Source organism: Prionailurus viverrinus, chromosome D1 (genome assembly GCF_022837055.1).
Source record: "Prionailurus viverrinus isolate Anna chromosome D1, UM_Priviv_1.0, whole genome shotgun sequence".
NCBI classification, from domain to species: Eukaryota; Metazoa; Chordata; class Mammalia; order Carnivora; family Felidae; genus Prionailurus; species Prionailurus viverrinus.
In genome coordinates, this window is record NC_062570.1 from 63818906 (window position 1) to 63834683 (window position 15778).

At 37.1% G+C, this 15778-nt stretch overlaps 1 protein-coding gene across 5 annotated transcripts in view; it reads right to left on the minus strand.

Annotated features, from left to right (window-relative positions):
* The window catches only part of LOC125176240 (interferon-induced very large GTPase 1-like), an 86825-nt gene that overhangs the window by 40931 nt on the left and 30116 nt on the right, over positions 1 to 15778 (minus strand). Inside the window, exon 1 of one of the 5 annotated variants that reach the window (XR_007156183.1) lies at positions 5765 to 5822. The exons of 2 other annotated variants lie outside the window; for them this stretch is intronic. The gene's annotated coding sequence lies outside the window, so the exon portion shown is untranslated. Of the gene's footprint in view, positions 1 to 5764; positions 5823 to 15778 lie in introns of those variants that run through there. 2 more of the 5 variants (XR_007156184.1, XM_047877349.1) reach the window with 2 other exon arrangements.

Sequence of the window (15778 nt, forward strand, 5' to 3'; positions counted from 1 at the left end):
CCTAATGTTGTATTATTGTCAATGAGTTTCTTTATGTGTATTATTAATTTTTTGATGTATTTGTGTGCTTCATGTTGGGGGCATAAACATACAATTGTTATACCTTCTTGTCGAATTGTTTTCTTAGTCATAATAAAGTGCCTTTCTTCATCTCTTGTTATAGTCTTTGTTTTAAATCTAGTTTTCCTTATATAAGTAAGTATTGCTACTCTGGCTTTTTTTTTTTTTTTGACATCCATTTGCGTTATGTATGTTTCTTCATCCCTTTACTTACAAGCTGCAGGTGTCTTTAGGTCTAAAATGAGTCTCTTGTAGGCAGCATATATATAAGTCTTCTTTATTTATTTATTTATTATTTATTTATTTATTCATTTCCATTTTGACATCCTATATCTTTTGATTAGAGAGTTTAGTCCATTTTCATTTAGAGTAGTTATTGATAGATATGCATTTAGTGCAGTTTTATTACTTGCTTTGTAATTGTGTCTGGGTATTTTCTCTGTTCCTTTCCTGTCTTTGTCAGTTTTGGTCTCTCCTTTGCACTAAAGAGTCCTCTTTAATATTTCTTGCAGGGCTGGTTTAGTGGTCATGAACTCCTTTAGTGTTTGTTGGTCTGGGAAACTATCTCTTCTTCTGTTTTGATGATAGTGTTGCTGGATAGTGTATTCTTGGCTGAAGATTTTTACCATTCAGCACTTTGAATATATCATACCACTACCTTTTGGCTTGTTAAGTTTCTGTTGAGAAATCTGCAGCTAGCCTTATGGATTTCCCCTTGTAAATTAAGGACTTCTTTTGTCTTGCTGCGCTTAGAACTTTTTCTTTACCACTCTATTTTTCAAATTTATTTATTTTTTATTTTTGTAACATTTATTTGTTTTTGAGACAGAGAGAGACAGAGCATGAGCAGGGGAGGGTCAGAGAGAGAGGGAGACACAGAATCCGAAACAGGCTCCAGGCTCTGAGCCGTCAGCCCAGAGCCTGATGCGGGGCTCGAACTCACAGACTGCGAGATCATGACCTGAGCCAAAGTCGGACGCCCAATCGACTGAGCCACCCAGGCACCCCTCTATTTTTCAAATTTAATTACAATATGTCTTGATGTTGGCCAGTTTTGTTGATTTTAAGGAGTTCTCTGTGTCTCCTGGATGTGAATGTCTGTTTCCTTACCCTGATTAGGAAAATGTTTGCTCCTTGGTCAGAATGTGGCAAGTTTTAACTAGGTGGGGTCTGGTCTGCTTGTTAAATGAGACCTGATACTACTTCCACTAGAACTGAGACCCTGCAGAACTCTGTGGTTAGGAAATGTGTTGGTAGGGGTTTCTGCTGGTCTTCTGGGGTAGGGACCCACTGTGCTGGGACTGAGTCAAGCTTGATTGAGAAGGGCAGTCCTGCCAGACCACAGTTGTGTGGGACGAGATGTAAGCAAGTTAGGCAGCTAGTGTCAGTGCTGGGCTGCTACCCAGGGTAGCTTTTTGTTTATGCTGAGGGGTGGGGAAGGGAAATTGTTCCAGCCAGTTTCTTTGTCCCCTTAGAGGCTTCTCCATGAATGCTGCCTCTTAGGGAGGCACTCTGAGAAGAAGGAATAAAACCCCGTGTGCATTTTTCAAATCACTGTTTCCACACTGTGTGCCCCTATGTTGTTTACCTGCCTTCTCTCCAGGAGCAGGACAGTGCCCTCTGAGCTCTAGCCCAGCCTGATAACTTTTAAAATTTCAGGCTTTAGGGAGTGGCATGGACAGGGGTTTGTACTAGTCTTCTTGGGGAGGGGCCTGCTGCACTGGGACTGAGGCAAGCTTGACCAAGAAAGTCAGTCATGCCAGAGCACAGGTGTTTGGGGCTTGGTGTAAGAAAGTTAGGCCCCAGTGTCTGTGCTGTGCTGCCAGCAGGTGGCTCTGTGCTTATGCTGAGGGGTGGAGGAGGGAAATGGTGCCAGCCATCTCCTTTGTCCCTGTAGAGGCTTCTTCATGAATGTTGCCTTTAGGGATGTGCCCCAAGGAGAGAAAATAATCTCCCTCCTTGTGTGCCCCAAGCATTCTTCAGGTCACTGTTTCCAGGCCATTTCCCCTAGGTTGTTTGCCTGACCTTTCTTCAGGAGCAGGGCAGTGCCCTCAGGGTTCTATCCCAGTCCAGCCTGCTGACCTTTAAAACTTCAGGCTTTAAGACTCACTGGTTGCAAGAATGTATACAAAGCAGCCCCTGTCATTTTCTCACCCTATGGCTTTGTGGAAATCTTGTCTTTTTGTGTTCCCTTGTGTGTTCTGACCTCTCTCACCCTTCTCCACAACCATGGCTCCCTACTCTCCACAGCACCTGTGATCCTTTTCTCCCCTGAACCACGTCTCCACACTCCCTACCTTCTTTGATGTGGCTTCTTCTCCCCCTTTAGATATGGAGTTTGTTCTCTCAACCTTCAGATTGGTTTCTTGGGTATTTAGAATAATTTGATAGTTACCTAGTTGTATTCCTGGGATGAGACAAGCCTAAGGTCCTCCTACTGTGCCACCATCCTCTTCTAGGTGATTTTTTTTAAAAATATGAATTGACTCCCTTTTGATTGGCCGAAGACATGGAGGCAATTGCCTGTTCTTTCACAATGGCGCTTGCCCATCTCTCAGGACCAACTGACCCATGTTCAATTGCTGTTCACATGGAACCTTTCTCCACTTCAGCCTTCAAAGTTTTTTTTTTAAGTTTTTAAAAAATTTATTTATTTTGAAAGAGAGGGAGAGAGCATGCTTGTGTGTACATACATGAGAGCAGGGGAGGGGCAGAGAGAGAGAGAATTACAAGCAGGCTCCATACTGTCAGCTCAGAGCCCAACATGGGGCTTGATCCCACGAACCATGAAATCATGACCTGAGCTGAGATCAAGAGCTGGGAGCTCAACCAATGAGTCATGCAGGTGCCCCCAGCCCTCAAAGTTCTCATTGAATATTTGCTACTATCACCAAGATCTGCACCAGTGGCAGCTCCACCTGGGCCCATACCCAAGGCTTCAAGTCTCACCACAGTGGCCTTCCTATTCATTGTGGCATAGTGGCTGTGGTGGCCCCCGGGGGGAACCCATGTTCCCTGCCCCCCACTTGCTTCCATCCTTCTTGCATGCATCACCAAATGCCAGCCATGGCTGTGTATGGGCCCATCACTCCCAGCATTTTCAGGGCTAGGTCGTTCAGCAAGTGGGTGTTTACATACTTCTTAGTGGGTTTCAACCACCATTGACATTATCCTGTTTATATCAACCAATATCTTTTATGGGGTCTAATGAAGTTTGTCATTGGGTACCTTAACCTAGCATCTTGTAGCACTACTACTGCTTACCAAAAGTAGCCCACTAGGCACTTGCATTCCACTCCTGGCTCCATGCTAGCAAGGCAGGCTTCTTAGCCATTTGAAGTTTGAGAATAGGTTGAAATTGTTGTGGTTGAAGACCCTAGTCATTCACTTTACTAGATAAAACTTGTAGGTTTGTGTGTGAGCATGCCAGCTATCCTGAGGGAAACTTTGGAGGGAACCAGCTACTAAATGGTTCGATTAGTGTTTTGCCCCTATACACAGGTCAGATGACCAATTTGCACATCAGGACCATTACAGACCTCCACCAACTTTCCTTTGGCTTCACCCTTCCCAGACATAGTTCACCATATTTCAGGTCCTAATACGTGTGCTCATGCTTTACTTCCCTGGTGGATGAGATGGTCTGGTGATACACCCTCAGCAGACTAGAGAGTAGAGCTGAAGAACTTAATGAATGAAATGGAAAATGCAATAGACAGAATGTACACAATAGTAGAACAAATGAAAGACAGAATAAGTGAGTTAAAGGACAAGAAAATTAAATAACCCGATTAGTGGAGATTAAAGAAAAAAGATTGAGAAAAGAGTGAAATCTGCATGATGCATAGGATTTTATAAAAAGAAAAATCAGAATAATAAGGATTCCAGAAGGAGAAGAGGGAAAGTTGCAGAAAGTTTATTTAAATGAATAATAGCCAAGAACTTCCCGCACCTGAGGAGAGAATTGGACATCCAAGTTTATGAGGCCAAGAGATCACTCTATTATCTCAGTGCAAAAAGACCTCCAAGACACATTATAACGAAACTGTCAAAAATCAAGATAAAGAGAAACTCCTAAAATCCAGTGAAAAAATGATGGTAGTCTACAAAGGAACCCCCATTAGGCTATTAGTGCATTTCTCAGAAGAAACCCTACCGGCCAGGAGAGACTGGAATGACCTATGTGAAGTGTTGGAAGAAAAAAAATGTTAATCAAGAATACTCTAACTGGCCCCCGAAACAAGAATTGTGGACCAGATGGCTTCCCAGGGAAATCCTACCAGACATTTAAAGAACAGTTTAATACCTATTCTTCTCAAAGTGTGCCAAAAAAAAGAAATGGAAGGAAAACTTCCAAACTCATTCTGTGAAGCCAGCCTTACCTTCATTCCAAAACCAGACAAAGACCCCACTAAAAAAGAGAATTACAGGCCAAATCCCTGATGAACCTGGATGCAAAAATCCTCATCAAGATACTAGCAAATTGAATTCAACAGTGCATTAAAAGAGTTCTTTACCATGATTAAGTGGGATTTACTCTGGGATGCAGGGCTGGTTCAGTATTTGCAAATCAAATCAACATGATACACATGAATAAAAGAGAGGATAAGAACCACATGATCCTTTCAATAGATGTAGAAAAAGCATTTGACAAAAATACAGCATCCTTTCTTGGTAAAAACCCTCAAGAAATTGGGGATAGAAGGATCATACCTCGAGATCATAAAGGCCATATACAAAAGACCCATAGCTAATATCATCTTCAATGGGGAAAAACTGAGCTTTCCTCCTAGGGTCAGGAATATCCACTCTCACCACTGTTGTTTAACATAGTACTAGAAGTCCTAGCCTCAGCAGTGACACAACAAAAAGAAATAAAAGGCATCCAAATTGGCAAGGAAGAAGTCAAAGTTTCACTCTTCTCAAATGACATACTCTGTGTGGAAAACCCAAAAGACTCCATCAAAAAACTGCTGGAGCTGATACATGAATTCAGCTAGTGGCAGAACATAAAATCAAAATACAGAAATTGGTTACATTTCTATATGCCAATAATGAAGCAGCAGAAAGAGAAGTTAAGGATTCAATCCCATTTACAGTTGTACCAAAACCCATTAAATACCTAGGAATAAATGTAATCAGAGAGGTAAGAGATCTGTACACTGAAAACTATAGAAAGCATATGAAAGAACTTGAAGAAGACACAAAGAAGTGGAAAAACATTCCATGCTCTTGCAGTAGTAGAAGAACAAATATTGTTAAAATGTATATATTACCCAAAGCAATGTACGCATTCAATGCAATCCCTATCAGAACAACACCAGCATTCTTCACAGGACTAGAACAAACAATTCTGAACTTTGTATGGAACCAGAAAAGACCCTCATTAGCCAAAGTAATGTCAAAAAAGAAAACCAAAGCTGGAGGCATTACAGTTCCAGACTTCAAGCTGTAATCATCAAGAGTGGCAGTATGGTATTGGCCCAAAAATAGACACATAGAGCAGTGGAGCAAAATAGAGAACCCAGAAATGGACCCACAAATGTATGGCCAACTAATCTTCAACAGAGCAGGAAAGAATATCCAATGGAAAAGTCTCTTCAGCAAATGGTGCTGGGAAAACTGGACAGCACCATGCAGAAGAGTGAAACAGGATCACTTTCTTATACCATGCACAAAAATAAACTCAAAATGGATGAAAGACCTAAATATGAGTTAGGAAAACACCAAAATCTTAGAGGAGAAAACAGGCAGCAACCTCTTTGACCTCAGCTGCAGCAACTTCTTATTAGACATGTCTCTGGAGGCAAGAGAAAGAAAAGAAAAAATGAACTATCGGAACCTCATCAAGACACAGACTTCTGTATAACGAAGGAAACAATCAACAAAACTAAAAGGCAACCAATGGAATGGGAGAAAATACTTGCAAATGACATATCAGATAAAGGGTTAGTATTCAAATGTATAAAGAACTTGTCAAACTGAACACCCAAAAAACAAATGATCTAGTGGAGAAATGGGCAGAAGAAATGAATAGACACTTTGCCAAAGAAGACATCCAAATGGCTAACAGACGCATGAAAAGATGCTCAACATCACTCATCATCAGGGAAATACAAATTAAGACTACCATGAGATACCACCTCACACCTGCCAGAATGGCTAGATTAGCAACTCAGGAAACAACAGATGTTGGCGAGGATGTGGAGAAAAGGGAACACTTTTGCACTATTGGTGGGAATGCAAACTGGTGCAGCCACTCTGGAAAACACTATGGAGCTTCCTCAAAAAATTAAAAGTGGAACTACCTTACAACCAAGTGATTGCACTGCTACGTATTTATCAAAAGGATACAAACATGCTGATTTGAAGGGACACATGCACCCCAATGTTTATAGCAGTGCTATCAATTATAGCAAATTATGGAAAGCGTCCAAATATCCATTAACTGACGAATGGGTAAAGAAGATATGAGATATATATACATATATGTGTGTGTGTGTATGTGTGTGTGTGTGTGTATATATATATATATATATATATATATATATATATACACATATATACACACACACAATGGAATTTTCCTTGACGATCAAAAAGAATGAAATCTTGTCATCTGCGATGTCATGCATGGAATTAGAGTGTATTATGTTGATCAAAATAAGTCAGAGAAAGACAAATATTGTATGATTTCCCTCATATGTAGAATTTAAGAAAGAAAAGAGATGAACATAGGGGAAGGGAAGGAAATATAAGATAAAAACACAGAGGGAGGCAAACCATAAGAGAGTCTTAAATGCAGAGAACAAACTGAGGGTTGCTGGAAGGGAGATGGGTGGGGGGGAATGGGCTAAGTGGGTGATGGGCATTAAGCAGGGCACTAGTTGGGTTGTGCTCTAGGTGTTCTATGTAAGAGAGGAATCATTGGGTTCTACTTCTGAAACCAATACTACACTGTATGTTAACTAAATTTAATTTAAATAAATAAATTTAATAAAAAAGAATGCTTGGGGCACCTAGTGGCTCAAAGTTGAGTGTCCAACTTTGGCTCAGGCCATGATCTCGTGGTTCATGAGATCGATCCCCATATCAGGCTCACTGCTGTCAGCCTGTCAGCACAGAGCCTGCTTCAGATCTTCTGTCTCCCTCTTTCTGTCTCTCCCCCACTTGTGGTCTTCCAAGAAATAAATAAATATTAAAAATATTAAAAAAATAAAAAAGAATACTCTATCTGGCAGTTATCCTTTCTATATGAAGGAGAAATAAAGGCTTTCCCAGGCAAACAGCAATGAGGGATTTCATCACCACTAGCCCTGCCTTGCAAGAAATACTGAAAGGAGTTCCTCAAGCTGAAACAAAATGCTAATTAGTGGCATGAAAACTTATAAAAAATACAACATACTGGTAAAGATAAATATTTAGAAAACTCTAATTCTCTAACATAATGTGTTTACCACTGAATGCTATAAGAGTTAAAAGAATATTAAAAATAACTATAGCTATTATAATAATATATAATAGAAATAGAGGTAAATTATGATATTAGAAATGTAAAAGGAGGAAGCAAAAGGGGGGACCCTTTGTAGGCAATGAAAACTAAATTGCAACCAACATAAAAGACTTTTATTTATGAGATGTATAAGCCTCATGATAACCACAAATCAGAAACACAGAGTAGATTCACAAAAGATTAAAGGGGAAACAGTATATCACCACAGAAAACAACAAATTTACAAAGTACTCAGAAACTGAAGGAAAAAGAAACAATAGAAATATAAGGCAAACAGAAAGCAATTAATAAGATGGCAGTAGTAGATCCTTACATATCAGTAACATTCCTAATGTAAATGCATTGAACTCACCAATCAAAAGGCACAGAATGGCTAGATGGATTAAAAAAACAAGACCTAACTATATGATGCCTACACGAGATTCACTTCAGCTTTAAGGGACACATAGGTTCAAAGTGAAGAGATGGAAAAAGATACTCCATGCAAGTGGAAACCAAAAGAACGTGGGGGTAGCTTTACTAATATCAGACAAAATAGACTTTAAACAAAAAATGGTAACAAGAGACAAAGAAGGTCAATATATAATGATAAAAGTGTCTGTTCATCAAGAATATACAACAGTCATAAAAAGATAAGCATTCAACCTCAGAGCACCTAAATATATTAAGCCAATACTAATATATCTGAAGGCAGAAATAGACAATAATGCAATAATAATGGGACATCAGTACCCCACTTTCAGCAATGGGTAGATTATCCAGACAGAAAATCCACCAGGAAACAGTGGGTTTGAAATACACATTAGACCAAATGGACCAAACAAACATTTACAGAACATTCTATGCAACAGCAGCAGAACATATTCCTTTCAAGAGCACATGGAACAGGATACATCATATGATAGCACACAAAACAAGTCTTGGGAAATTTAAGATTAAAATTATATCCAGTATCTTTTCTGACCACAACGGTATGGAACTAGAAATCAATAAGAGGAGAGTTGGAAATTTCCATATATGGAAATCAGCCAACCCACTCCTGAACAACTGATGAGTCAAAGAAAAATTGAAAGGGAAATAGAGAAATATCTCAAAATGAATCGAAGAGGAACACAACATACCATAACCTATGGAATGCTTCAAAAGTAGTTATGAGAGGGAGGTTTATAGCTATAAATAGGTATATTAAGGAAATATGAAAATCTCAAATAAAAACCCTGCCTTTACCCCTCAAGGACTAGAAAAAGAATAAACAAATCCCCAAATTAGTAGAAGCAGGGAAATAACAAGATCAGAGTGGAAATAAATGAAATAGCAGAAAAATAGTAGAAGAATCAATCAGATGAACAGCTGGTTTTGTGAAAAAGACAAAATCGACAAGCCTTTAGTTAAACTAAGAAAGAAAGACTCAAGTAAATAAAATCAGAAATAAAAAAGGAGTCATTAAACCTAACACCACAGTAATGCAAAGAACTATAAGAGATTATGATGAACACGTATATGCCAATGAATTGGATACCTGAGAAGAAATGAATGTATTCTAGAAACATACCAACCACCAAGACTAAATAAATGAGAAATAGAAAATTCTGAACACACAGATAATGAGTACAGAGATTGTACTGATAACCAAACTCTAGACACAGTACACCCCAGGACCAAATGTCTTGACTGGTAAATTCTACCATACATTTAAAGAAGAATTAACACCTTTTCAGACTCTTCCAAAAAAAGTGAAAAGGAAGGAATACTCTCAAACTGATTTTATGAGGTCAGCATTATTCTGATACCAAAGCCAGATAAAGGCACTACAAGAATACTATAGACCAATATCTTTGATGAATATAGATGCAAAAATTCTCAACAAGATATTAGCAAACTGAATTTCAGAACACATTAAAAGGATCAAGAAAAATTAAAGATTAAAAGAAAATTAAAAGGCTGTAATGTCATGTCAATTATACCTCAATTAAAAATAGAAAAAAGGCAAACCAAAGAATGGAAGAAAATGTTTGCAATGTATATGTATGACAATGGACTGGTATCCAGATTATATGAAGACTCTTTTAGCTCAACAGTATGTAAGAGAATGTAATTAAGATGGGCAAAAAGCTTGAACAGTTAACAAAATAATACATTTAATGTTCAATAAGTAAATGAAAAATTGGTCAACATCAGTCATCAAGGAAAGGCAAACTAAAACCGCAATAAGATAGTACTCCTCATTAGAATGGTTAAAATTAAAAAGACTGACAATATCAAGTGTCAAGGAGAATATAGAGCAACTAGAATTCTCATTACTGTTGGTGGTAACTATTTTAGAAAATTGTTTGGAAATTTCATAAGAGGTTACATATGCACCTGCCACACAACAATGAAATTTCATAGGTATGCATTTAAGAGAAGTAAAAATCTGTGTTCATACAAAGATTTTTGTATAGAGTTCATAGCAGCTTTTTTCATAATAGCCCCAAACTGGAAATACCCTATAATGTCAGTCAGTAGGTAAATAGAGAAACACAATATGGTATGCAATGAAATGCTACTCAACAATACAATTGAATAATTACTTACACTTGCAACAACATGATTGAATTTAAAAATTATGCTGGTGGGGGGGTGCCTGGGTTGCTCAGTCTGTTACATGTCTGACTCTTGATTTTGGCTCAGGTCATGATCTTATGGTTGGTGGGTTCAAGCCCCACATCGGGCTCTATACTGGTATTATGGAGCCTGCTTGGGATTCTCTCTCTCTCTCTCTCTCTCTCTCTCTCTCTCTCTCTCTGTCCTTGCCCTGCTTGTGTGCTCTGTCTCTCTTTCTCTCTTTCTCCCTCTCTCTCAGAAAAAAAAAACAAAACCTTAAGCATAAATAAATAAATAAACTTGAAAAAGTAAAAAAAAAAATTAGGCTGGGCAAAAGAAGCCATCAACAAAATAATACATAATGTATTATTCCATATATATATAATACATAATGTATTATACATAAATATAAATATAAAAAATATAATATATATATATATCGAAATAATTTATAGTAACTAAAATCAGTGGTTTCCTAGGGGTGGGACAGAGGGAGGGATGGACTGCAAAGGAGCACTGAGAATCTTTTAGGAGGATGAAAATGTTTTGTGCATTGATTGTAGGAATGGTTTCAAGGTTTCAGTGATTTCAAGTTGGTAAAATTCATCAAAATATGGAAGGATGCATTTTATTGTGCACAAATTATTTCTCAATAAAGTTGACATAAAAAATTTCTGTCCTCTAAATCCTGCTCATACTTATCTCTGCTTCGGTCTTGATTTTTATATCTGGAGTGTGACATATCTTGAGTACCTTACATTCATGGTTGCTTTGCTTTGGACAAGAAAACCATTCTTCCCATTCCATTTAAATGAAAATTGGATCCTGCCTCCTCCACAAGCTTTTAGCTTCCTCATTTTCTTTTTAATGATAGATTTCTTAAAGAAAAATAGGAAGGAAACTTGAAACTTAGCACTTCTGGCTCAATAAACATTTGTTGGTGACACAAACTGATGAGTGCATCCCATGCACTTATTATTTAGTCTCACTTCTGCCCTCACAATTTTATGGAAAAATTCTTTTTAAGCCGTATTGATACATTCCAATTACCCAGTCTAGGGTGTATCTCCAGTATATTCATCCTGCTCAGTCCTGTCTAGGGACCTTCTCTTTGTTGACTATCTCTCCTCTCCTATCCATCATGATAATGTGCCATTAAGTGAACTAGATCATATAAGCACCATGGATCAGAGGCTTAGCAAAGATATGTTTAAAATTCCAGCATCTATTCCACAAATATTTATTGAGGTTTTTCAGTATGCCTGGAAATGTTCTGGTGCTGTGGGTTGATTGATGAATAAGACTCCTTTGTGGAGTTTACATTCTAGGTGAAGGAAGCAGACCATAAATTTGTAAATGCTTGAATAGGCAAAATAACTTCAGATTTTTTTAAGTGCTAAGACAGAAATAAGCAGGTAATAGGAGGGAAAGTAACTTGAGGCTACATTCAATCATGTGGTTGGAGAATATGTGTTTCAGGAATTGTGTCCCTACTGCTCATTATGAGTTGCTTTAGGCTCTTTTTGCAGTGTCCATCCTATTCCAGGTTCTGTAAAATTTAATGATCCAGCAATCCCACTTCTGTGTGTTTATCCAAGGGAAAATACTAACTCTAAAAGATCTATGCCATTATATTCATTGCAGCAAAATATGGAAATGACCAAGTGTCCAGTGATGGATGGATGGATAAAGAATGTCTGGTATATACATAATAGAATATTATTCAGCTATAAAAAAGAAGGAAATCCTGCCATATGCAGCAACATGGATGGACCCTGAGGGCATTAGGTTAAATGAATTAAGATAGAGAAAGACAGGTATTTATGATCTCACTTATATGTGGAAATTAAAAAACAAAGAACTGAACTCATAGATACAAAGAATAGATTGGTGGTTGCCAAAGGTGGGGGTGGGGTGGGGGATGGACAAAAGGGTGAAGGGGGCCAAGAGGTACAATCTTCCAGTTATAAAATGAATGAGTCCTGGGTATGCAAAGTATGTATAATATGGTGATTATAGTTGATAATGCTGTATTATATATTTGAAAGTTGTTAAGAGAGTATACCTTAAAAGTTTTCATTGCAAGAAAAAAATTATAACTATATATGGTGATGCAATGTAAACTAGACTTATGGTTGTGATCATGTTTTAATACATACATATATTGAATCATATGCAACTGATATTAATATAATGTTATATGTCAGTTATATCTCAATTTTTTACATCTGGGAGCTTTTTTTTTTTTTTTTCCTTAATATTGCTTTGATTACTTGGGGTCTGTTTGTGGTTCCATACAAATTTTAGGATTTTTTTTTGGTTCTAGTTCTGTGAAAGATACTTGTGGTATTTTGAAAGAGATGTCATTGAATCTGTAGGTTGCTTTGGGTGGTATGAACATTTTAACAATATTAATTCTTTCAATCTGTGAGCATGGTATGTATTTCCATTTGTGTTGTCTTCGATTTCTTTAATCAATGTCTTATATTTTTCAGAGTAGGTATTTTACCTCTTTGGATAATTTATTTCTAAGTACTGTATTTTATTCTTTTTGATACAATTGTAGATGGGATTGTTTTCTTAATTTCCCACTCTGCTCTTTCATTAGTTGTATTACAGCAGATTTCTCTATGTTGATTTTGTTTTCTACAACTTCATTGAATTCATTTATTAGTTCTAATAGTTTTTTGGCGGAGCCTTTAGGATTTTCTACATATAGTATCATGTCATCTGCAAATAGTGACAGTATTACTTTTTCCTTACTAATTTGGATGCCTTTCATTTTTTCTTCTGATTGCTACGGCTAGGACTTCCAGTACTATAATGAATAAACGTGGTGAGAGTGGACATCCTTGTCTTGTTCCTGATCTAAGGAGAAAGAACTTCCAGCTTTTCATCATTAAGTATGATGTTAAGCTTGTTTTTGACAGCTGTGGCCTTTATTGTGTTTTTGAGATATGTTCTCTCTATACCCACTTTGTTCAGAATTTTTCTCATGAATAGATGCTGAATTTTATCAAGTGCTTTTTCTGCATCTATTGAGAGGATCATATGATTTTTATTCTTCATTTTGTTAATGTGGAGTATCACACTGATTGATTTGTGTATATTGAGCCATGCTTGCATTTCTGGAATAAATCCCACTTGATTGTGGTGAACTAGTTCTTTAATGTATTGTTGAATTTGGTTTGATAATATTTAAAAATTTTTTTTAATGTTTATTTGTTTTTGAGAGAGAGACGGACAGACAGACAAAACTTGAATGGGGAAAGAGTAGAGAGAGAGGGAGACACAGAATCCAAAGCAGGCTCCAGGCTCTAAGCTGTCAGCACAGAGCCCAACGTGGGGCTTGAACCCATGAGGTGTGAGATCATGACCTAAGCTGAAGTCAGACACTTAACTGACTGAGCCACCTAGGCGCCCCGGTTTGCTAATATTTTGTTGAGGATTTTTGCATCCATGTTCATCAGGGATAATGGTCTGTAATTTTCTTTCTTTCTCTTTCTTTCTTTCTTTCTTTCTTTCTTTCTTTCTTTCTTTTTCTTTCTTTTTCATTTTTCCTTCCTTCCTTCCTTCCTTCCTTCCTTCCTTCCTTCCTTCCTTCCTTCCTTCCTTCCAAATGCTTTTGTTTCTCTTGGTATCAAGGTCATGGTGGCCTCATAGAATGAATTTTGTAGCATTCCTTTCTCTTCTATTTTAGAATAGTTTTGAGAAAGGTTATGTATTAACTCTTCTTTTCTTTTTTTTTGTATTAACTCTTTACATGTTTGGTAGAATTCACCTGTGAAACGATCTGATCCTGACTTTAGTTTGTGCTGACATTTGTTTGTTTGTTTGTTTTATTTGTTTATTATCAGTTCAAATTTGCTACTAGTAATGGGTCTGTTCATATTTTCTGTTTCTTCCTGGTTCAGTCTTGGAAGATGTATGTTTCCCTGAATTTATTTTTTCTAGATTATCCAATTTGTTGTTATATACTTTTTCATAGTAATCTCTTACAATTTTTTGTATTTATATGGTGTTCGTTTTAACGTCTCCTTTTTTATTTCTGATACTGTTTATTTGAGTTCTCTTTATTTCTTGATTAGTCTGGCTAAAGGTTTATACATTTTGTTTATCTTTCAAAGAATCAGCTCTTGGTTTATCTTTTCAAAGAATTAACTCTTTTGAAAAATCAGCTTTTGATCTTTTCTAATTTTTTAAAAAAATTCTCATTTATTTCCTCTCTAACCTTTGTTATTTCCTTCCTTCTACTAAATTTAGGCTTTGTTTGTCATTCTTTTTTAGTTCCTCTATGTGAATGGATAGATGAGTTTTTCTTCATTTCTTGAAGTGGGCCTTTATTGCTATAAACTTTCCTCTTAGAACTCCTTTTGCTGTATCCCAAAGATTTTGAATGATAGTGTTTTCATTTTCATTTGTCTCCAACAATTTTATAAATTTTCTCTTTGATTTCTTCATTAATCCATTGATTGTGTAGTAACAGGTTATTTAGCCTCCACTTTATGTTTCTTCTAGCTTTTTCCTTGTAATTGATTTTTAGTTTCAAACCACTGTGTTGAGAACAGATGTTTGATATGATTTTAATTTTAAATTTATTGAGACTTGTCTTGTGACATATCATGTGATCTATTTTGGAGAACATTCCATGTGCACTTGAAAAGAATGTGCATTCTGCTGTTTTTGGGTGGAATGTTCTCTATGTGTCTGTTAAGTCCATCTGGTCTAAGGTGTTGTTCAAAGCCACTATTTTTTTTTTTTTTTTTTACTGATTTTATATCTGGATGATCTATCCCCTTTGATGTAAGTGGTTGTTAAAGGCCCCTACTATGACTGAGTTATTGTAAATTTCTCTCTTTATGATTGTTAACATTTGCTTTATATATTTAGGTACTCCTATGTTGGGTGTATAGATATTTATAATTGTTGTATCCCTTTGTTGGATTGATCCCTTTATCATATGTAGTTACCTTTTTTTGTCTCTTGTTATGGTCTTTGTTTCAATGTGTATGTAATCTGACTATTGTCACCCCAGCTTTTTTTTACTTCCATTTGCATGGAATGCCTTTTTCCATCCCTGTATGTATTTTTAGGTCTGAAATGAGTCTTTAAGCAACATTAGATGCATCTTATTTTTTTATCAATTTGCTACCCTATATATTTTAATGGGAGCATTTAGTCCATTTATATTTAAAGTAATTTTTTTAAAAGTAGGCTTCACATCCAGCATGGAGCCCAATACAGGGCTTGACCTCATGACCCGGAGATCAAGACCTGAGCTGAGATTGGGGTGCCTGGGTAGCTCAGTTGCTTGAGTGACCAACTTCAGCTCAGGTCATGATCTTGCGGCTTGTGAGTTCGAGCCCCACATCGGGCTCTGCGCTGACCGCTCCGACCCTGGAGCCCATTTTAGATTCTGTATCTCCCTCTCTCTCTACCCCTCCCCCACTCACGCTCTCTCTTTTCTTCAAAAATAAATAAACACTAAAAAAAAAAAAAAAACCTGAGCTGAAATCAAGGGTCAGATGTTTGACTGGGCAACCCAGGAGCCTCCTCTTCAATTTTCTTTCACCCTCTGGCCCTCCTGGAGTTGATCCCCACTATTTTTCAAAGTCAGTTGTT